Source organism: Marmota flaviventris, chromosome 1 (assembly GCF_047511675.1).
Source record: "Marmota flaviventris isolate mMarFla1 chromosome 1, mMarFla1.hap1, whole genome shotgun sequence".
Taxonomy (NCBI): Eukaryota; Metazoa; Chordata; class Mammalia; order Rodentia; family Sciuridae; genus Marmota; species Marmota flaviventris.
In genome coordinates this window covers 143,342,018-143,349,036 of record NC_092498.1, presented here as the reverse complement: position 1 = coordinate 143,349,036, position 7,019 = coordinate 143,342,018, and positions in this window count along the sequence as shown.

Genomic DNA, 7,019 nt, shown 5'->3' with positions numbered 1-7,019 from the left:
GTGGTTTTATGAAGGACATGTAACTGCCACTAGTGTGTTCGTGTCAGCTGTAGATCCCCCAACACAAGGTCACCTCTTGACCCATGTTTGGCTGAGATCTAACGCTTTAGAAATACTGCCTGTATCTAATAGTGCACATTTCCTACTGGAAATACATATCCCCTCTATTTTGGGACACCATCAGGAAGCAGAGTATTTTAAGTTCTTTATGGACAGAAATCATTAGTTGTGGTAACAAGCTCCGAGCCAGGGAGTCATCATATCTTTTGCAGTTGAGTCACTGGACTTGTCTTGGGTTCAGAAGTGTTCATCAAGTGGAATATGAGACTTTCCCAGTCTGAACTCTGAAGGATCAGAATTCGGTCATTTCTAGACTCATTTGCTATTGGCTTTCGTTCTTTTGCCTGTGACTTTAATTTGACTGAAATCTTAGGTTGACTTAAGGGAATCTGAAAACGGAAGTCACAGTGTCTGTTCATAACCTTTTTTTTTCTTACATGAAACTTGATGCATAGTCCTTTCCCGAAAGGAAATACCTGTTTTCACTGAGGCAAAGGTAGTATTCTCTCAGAACATAGCCAGCAAAGATCTGGATAAAGCCCTAAAGATGAGTCTTCTCGGGCATTGCTTATATCAAAGTGGCTTAGAATTATTTCTTGGAGGAAAGCTACCAGGAAATCCACCCTAGTCAGTGTTAAGGTCTAAAGTGATATTGCGGCAACTCTGTTTGTTGAATGAGTATTCTATGCCACAGACCTTTTATGTTGGACTTCAAAGTCCACAGGAAAGGAAATGTAATAGATTTCTTTGAAAGACAAAGTAAAGAGGATCGCCCTCTTATGATCTACCCTGTGTAGATCATCTTTTTCTTTAGAGCAGGGCAAGCGCCTGACAGTTGCCCTTCTAGACCAGGAAGTAGTCTGTGGTCTTGAGCTGGGGTCAAGACCTTGGTGAGAATGGGGAGCATTCTCTAGAGTAAACCTGGCTGTAGGCCTGTGGGAGGTGGTACTCTGCCCAAGCTGGGAACTAGTTCCAATTCCTCTTGGAGCATCCCAGCGGTGTCTGGATGACTTCCGAATGTGATTGGGGGAAAGGGTGTTGGGCATCCAGAACTGAGCAGGGTAAGATAAGCGGGGGTACTTCCTAGGTTGAAGTTTAGCACAAGAGCCTCATATCTCTGGTCTCATGTCTCATGATGTGAGGACCAGTTATGTTGACAACACAATTTGAAGTTTGGGTACCTGAATGTCGGGGCTCCTTGGCCTCTGATACCATGCAACTCCCATAGAAGCTAGACTGGATGTGTTGGTCTTTGCTAGATTCTTGGTTCTCACCATCTCAATGGCCTCAATGCCATTTTCCATTATGGCACCAGACATGTTCTGATTTGTTCAAACCTTTCCTTCAAGTGTTTAGAGAATGTAACTTGACGGCTATGTTGGACCTAAAATAAGTCACACCTACTTATGACTGGATGTTATTGTATGGGGTGGGGGGAATTATGACTAACAGTTTTCTGTCATTATGTCAATGTCCCTTTGGCAAAAATGTGAAAGGGGAGAAGGCATGTCATAAAATGGTACATGCTTGCCCTTAATCGGGATTAAAAAATCTTGCCAGACTCTCGTTCCAACAAATCCCTGCACTCACAGCAGTATCCCGATGACTTTGGCAGAGACAGTGAGTCTTTCCCTTGACTGGAATCGTCAATTACTTAACCAGACAAGTTCGTTCTCACAGGATGGCCGAGGGACACCTGTCCAATGCTGTTGGAAAGATGGCAACAGATATCAGACGAGATTACAATGCTCAGGTGTGATTATAATAGGAGAGCCTTCAGGTGGAGACAGCCTCTGTAGCACCTAGAAGCAGCTCTGGGAGCAGGCACCCGGGCATCCAGGGCCACGCCTAGGATTTCTCCATGCCAGAGAAGAAGACTTTCAGACCAAGAGTTGGCAAACAATTTTTGCTGCTGAGGTTCTTCCATGAAGAATCTTCATGCCTTTTTTTTTTTTTTTTGAGGTACCCTCTGGTCTGTCCTTGTCCTTGGGCAATTGGCTCAATGAAATAGTGACAGTCCTGAGCATCCTGGTCATCGCCAAGACTGACTCGGAATCCAATGGCTCGGCTGTGAACGCCAAATGTATATTTCTGCCGATTTCTTATCCTTTGTTGTGGGAATTCATTCCTCCACGTGGGGTCAGCACTAAAGTCTGGGGGGAAAAACCTACTTCTTGCCTCCTGATCAGAGATCTAGCTCCCAGTGACCGCAGGTTTGTGGACTTCAGACCTAGTTCCCTCCACATCTTCATCTTGGTACCACTCCTCCTTGGTACCACTTCCTCTGATACATGCTGAGATTCCCAGAATTTGGGGGGTGGATCAGGGCTCCTTCCCAGGCTGCTTCATACAGAAATAGAGGCCAACCCAGCTCAGCCAGTCCCTGAATGAGAAGCAGCATGGAGAACAGGGCTCCAGTTAACAGGGATTTGGGGAAATGGTCTTTGACCTTGGAATGGCTGGCAGATGCCTGTTAAGGTCTGTAAACAAGTCAGGATGGCACCTGGCATTTTGCCAGAGGGAGTGGTTTGTGAAGTAACGCCAGCGAGCCATTAAGTATGGAGATTCCTTATTGGTTAATTGCTGTATCTAGTTTATGTTAGTTAAGATAAGCTGTGTGTAATGTATGTATACCCCTCCTGTCCTACAATAAATGGCTCCCACTCCTGCTGTATCAATGTACACAAGTTTTTCGTCACCCCCCGGTTATTTTGCTGCAGCCGGACTGCGGCAGATGCCAAGAGAACTGAGTTCTCAGTGTCCCAGCCTGGTTCTCCTAGTCGGATCCATCTTTCCATGAGGAAGGAGCTCTGACATACACTGAGGAAAAGCCGCCCACCCCAGGCAGCAGCATCCAATCCTGACAACTCTGTTAAACGGGGAAAAAATAATGCACTCTCAGGTGAACCAATGGATACTCATTGTGTCACTAAAACCCTTCAAGTTTTAAATTTCTTGTGATCTACCAAGGAATTTAAAACCAAGCATTTCAAATAGTTTCCCTAATTAACACTTAATGAGTTTTATGACATCAAAAGCACAAGATACTAGATATGCTTTTGAGGGGGACTGGCTCATGAGGTTTTGGACAAAGAGCAGGCTTGTTGGATTCAACTAATTCCAGCTCTGTGGCTGTAGAGTGCTCCTGGCTCTCGGGCTATTGATGCAGACCCAGTAAACCAAATCTTGAGCTCGCCCTTCCATCAGTTTCTCAAAACTATCATATCCCCCCCCCTTTCCACAATTGTTTAAAGGCATACGTGGAGTCACCAGGAGTCCTGTTTCACCTTGTCTGAAATATGATGGTCAAATACACTAAATTTGCGTATCTTAAGTAGTTCATGTCAAAAACGACCAGTGTGTTCTCTGTACTACGGGATTAGAATCACTAACATTTTAGGTCTGATGGGATTAGAGAGCTAGTTTCAGAAGTGCCTTAAAACTTGGTTCCTTTAGAATCGTGCTTGGTACCAAAGCATATCAGTCAAAGATCTATAGGGAAGATTGGCAGGAGATACATAAATATCTGCAGACCCCTGACTAGCCATGAAGACAGAGAAGGTTGTGTCTTTGAGGCTTCAGATGGGAGAGCAGACCCTGTAGAGCCCTGGACCCACAGCCATTCATGTTACGTTTTTGTCAAAGAACTCGTCTGAGTATGTACTCAAACAAAGTCTCCTAAATCCTGTCTCATACAGAGGCTGAGAAGGCCCCGGCAGGCCATCTGAAAGCCAGACATGTTGGGATGCTCAGAGAAGCTTTGTCCTAGTGAAAGTTTCAAACTGTGGAGTGGGGAGGTGGGGGGGGAGGTGGGGGGGGGGAGGAGGGGCTTGTGTCAATCCTGTAGTCCTGATCAAGAATAGGATTAAGAGCACATCCCACCCCCAGGCTCAACTCGTTCCTGTTCCATGCAGGACCCCAACCAATGGAAAGAGCTCCTCCATGTGGGGACCAATCTCTCATGCTTGGTCTACTCCATCTCTTCTAGAAACATCTCTGTAAACATATTCAAAACTCCAACATTTCCTGTTCTCTAGCTGTTGACTAATCCAAGTTAACACCTAAAAGTGAGCTGCTTGTAACAATAGTATAGATGTACAGTCCCTACCATGGCCCCCAAAGGTCCTGCACTGAAGGCTTGGTGGCACCCTGTGGAACCCTCCGTGTGGGGGAATGGCGCTAGTAGAAGGCTGTAAGATCCCTGGGGGCAGATCCTTGAAGGGTCTGTTAGGACCCACCCTGGTCCTTCCCTTGCTCTTCCTGAGTGAGGTGACTAGCTTTGCTCCTTCTCTGATGCTCTCCCTCCCTCCCAGGCCCAAAGCAATTGGGGCTAAGTGACCATCAACTCAAACCTTCAGAAAACCTAGTCAACACCTTTCCTCCTCACAAACTGTTTCTCTTGGGTATTTTGCCAAGGCAATAGAAAACTAAACAAAACCTGGTACAAGGAGTGGGGCCACTGCTGTGATGACACTCGGTATACTTTAGAAGCCTTTGAAATTGGCTTATGGCACAAGTTAAGTCTAGAGGCGTGGGGCTGGAGGCAGCCTAGGATGGTCCAAGCCAAGTTAGTGGATGAGCCTGACCATGGAGGACTATAATCCCGATAGGCACGCAGACAGAGAAGGTTGTGCTCATGAGGCTTTAGATGGAAAAGCGGATTTCGTGGAGCTGGAGGACCTGCTGCCATTTGTGCTCTTCTTTGTCTCTCCGAGACTTGAGAGGCTGAGTTTGAAGGTGAAGAGTTATCTGGAGAGAACTTTAAGTCAAAAGAGCATTTAGGTATCACTGGCATTGCTGTCTGCTTTTATCTAGACCCCAGTGGGTCCAGAGCAGAACACAGTGGAAAGACTTGAACTTTCCGTTCTGCAGAAAACGGATGTACTTAAAACCTCAGCCAATGATGGTTTTGTTGCTAATGAGGTCATTGCCATTAGTAAGCCAAAAGTGGGTGAGCACTTCCCTGGTCACACAAGGCCCTGGGTTTCCTACTTTGACCAGGAGAGTAGAAAAAGGCCATTAAGGGCATTCTTAGCAACCAGCAAAACTCAAAGCCTCCCAGGCTCAGACTTCTGAGAGACCCAGGATGCACTACTTGCTCAAGACCACCTAGGAAACCTATGTCCCCAGGATTTGTTTCCCTGTGCTGTGGGGTTCAGGCACTCGGGCTGCCATAGCCAAGGTCTGAGCAGGTCCCCGTGTGTGGCTCGCTTGAGGGGAAGACCTTAGCCTGGCTCACATGATGATCCTTTGGAAGCTCTGTTGGATGTCAGAACTATGGGGCTGGCGTCAAGGCAAACCTGGGAGGCCAGAAACGTGTTGCCATCAGAAACCCTCCAAGCATCACCAGAGGGCTGTGATGCTGGGTGAAGTTGAAGCTAAAATGGAGACCTCAAAGTTGGGGATGCCAAGAAAGGGGGGCATTTGCTGAAGGAAGCCTCAGGGAGAGCAAGCCCGTCTGCACCCTCTGATGCTCACATCCTCCCCTGGTGTCCCTGATCCCAGGAGGAAGCTATAGGATTTAACGTCTGCCCTGCTGGGTTTTGGTCTCCTTGGGTCTGATCCTTCCTATTATCCTACTGCCTTCCAGAATTAGTGTGTACCCTGAGCCATCGAATCTTGGAAATAAGTGACTTGTTTCTTGGCTTTTAACTGAGGACTTGCAGCTAAAGTTCGCCATGAGGTGCCCAGATGAGTTTGGACTTGGACTCCTAAGCAATGCTGGGTCTGCCAAGGTTCTGGGAGACTCCTGAAGATCACTAAATGCAGTCCTCATTATAAGATGCACATGGGCCTTTGTGGGCCGGAGGAGGAACGCTATGGTGTGCCTCTGAAATGCCCCTCAGAAGCCATTCCCTGAAGGCTGTGCTGAGGAGGCTTTGGATTAAAAAGCGGTCCTCATGGATCATAGGACCGTCAGCTGTCCGTTACTGTCTGTATAAAGGGAAATAAGGGTTCACATGGCAGAATACATGGTGCAATCAGTGACCAAAGGTCGGTTGTGTCTGAAATCAAAGAACAAGAATGAAAGGCAGTCTTGGGACCCGAGAATAGGACTCGCCACCCAAAGACCTGGAGAGAAACAGGATGGGAAACTCTGTGACGTTTGACCTGCCTTGGTTAGCAGTCATGTGGCTTTGAGAATTTTTCTCTTATGCAGGATGATAACGATAAGCCGTCATGGGGTCCACAGGTGAGGGACTCGGCACTGACTCTGTGGCCTCTGTCATCAATGAACCAGGAGTGCCAACTCTAATTCCTCACTGGCCCATTCTTGGCTTTTATTAATGAGGTTGGGTTTTGGTGGCTAAGAAAATAATGGTAGTCTCTGGAATCCTATGGCATAAGAGGTTTGTGTGGGGGGTGGTGGGACTTACCAAAAGTCTAGGGCTATCCAGACTTCCCTTGAAGGAAACTGTTGGCTCCTGGAGTCTAGTGGGAAGAGACAGAAGGACAAGAGAAATAAGGACGTTAGATAGAAAGACCTGAGTTTTGAGATCATCCCTGCATGCTTGCTATGATACAAGCTCTCCTGGGACATGGAACCAAATGCCCCAGTACTGTGGCCTTGCAGGGGATGGTCTTGACTCAGAGGTGAGGTTGCCCACCTCTGCTGAACCTGAGAAATCATCCCTTAACCTGTGGGGCTGAGGAATCCAACCAGTGAATCAAAGTGGGTTCGGCTGTTCCTTGGCTCCGCCTTCCCAGAGGGGATTACAGGAATCTAGGTCTGGTGACCACTAAGGACCAGGAATGATTCCACTGATGGGGTCACTGTGCCTTTGCAAATGGAAATGAATGTGAAGCCCTCACCTGGGGAGGATAAGCCCTTCCCTGAACCAACTCCTAAGGAAGAGAAATCTTCCTTCAGATGCTGCTTATTTAACACACAGAATCTCTCCTCCCCTGGCTCTGACTCTAATGTTTCTGTGAACCAAAGCTTTTATACCCTGGGCAAG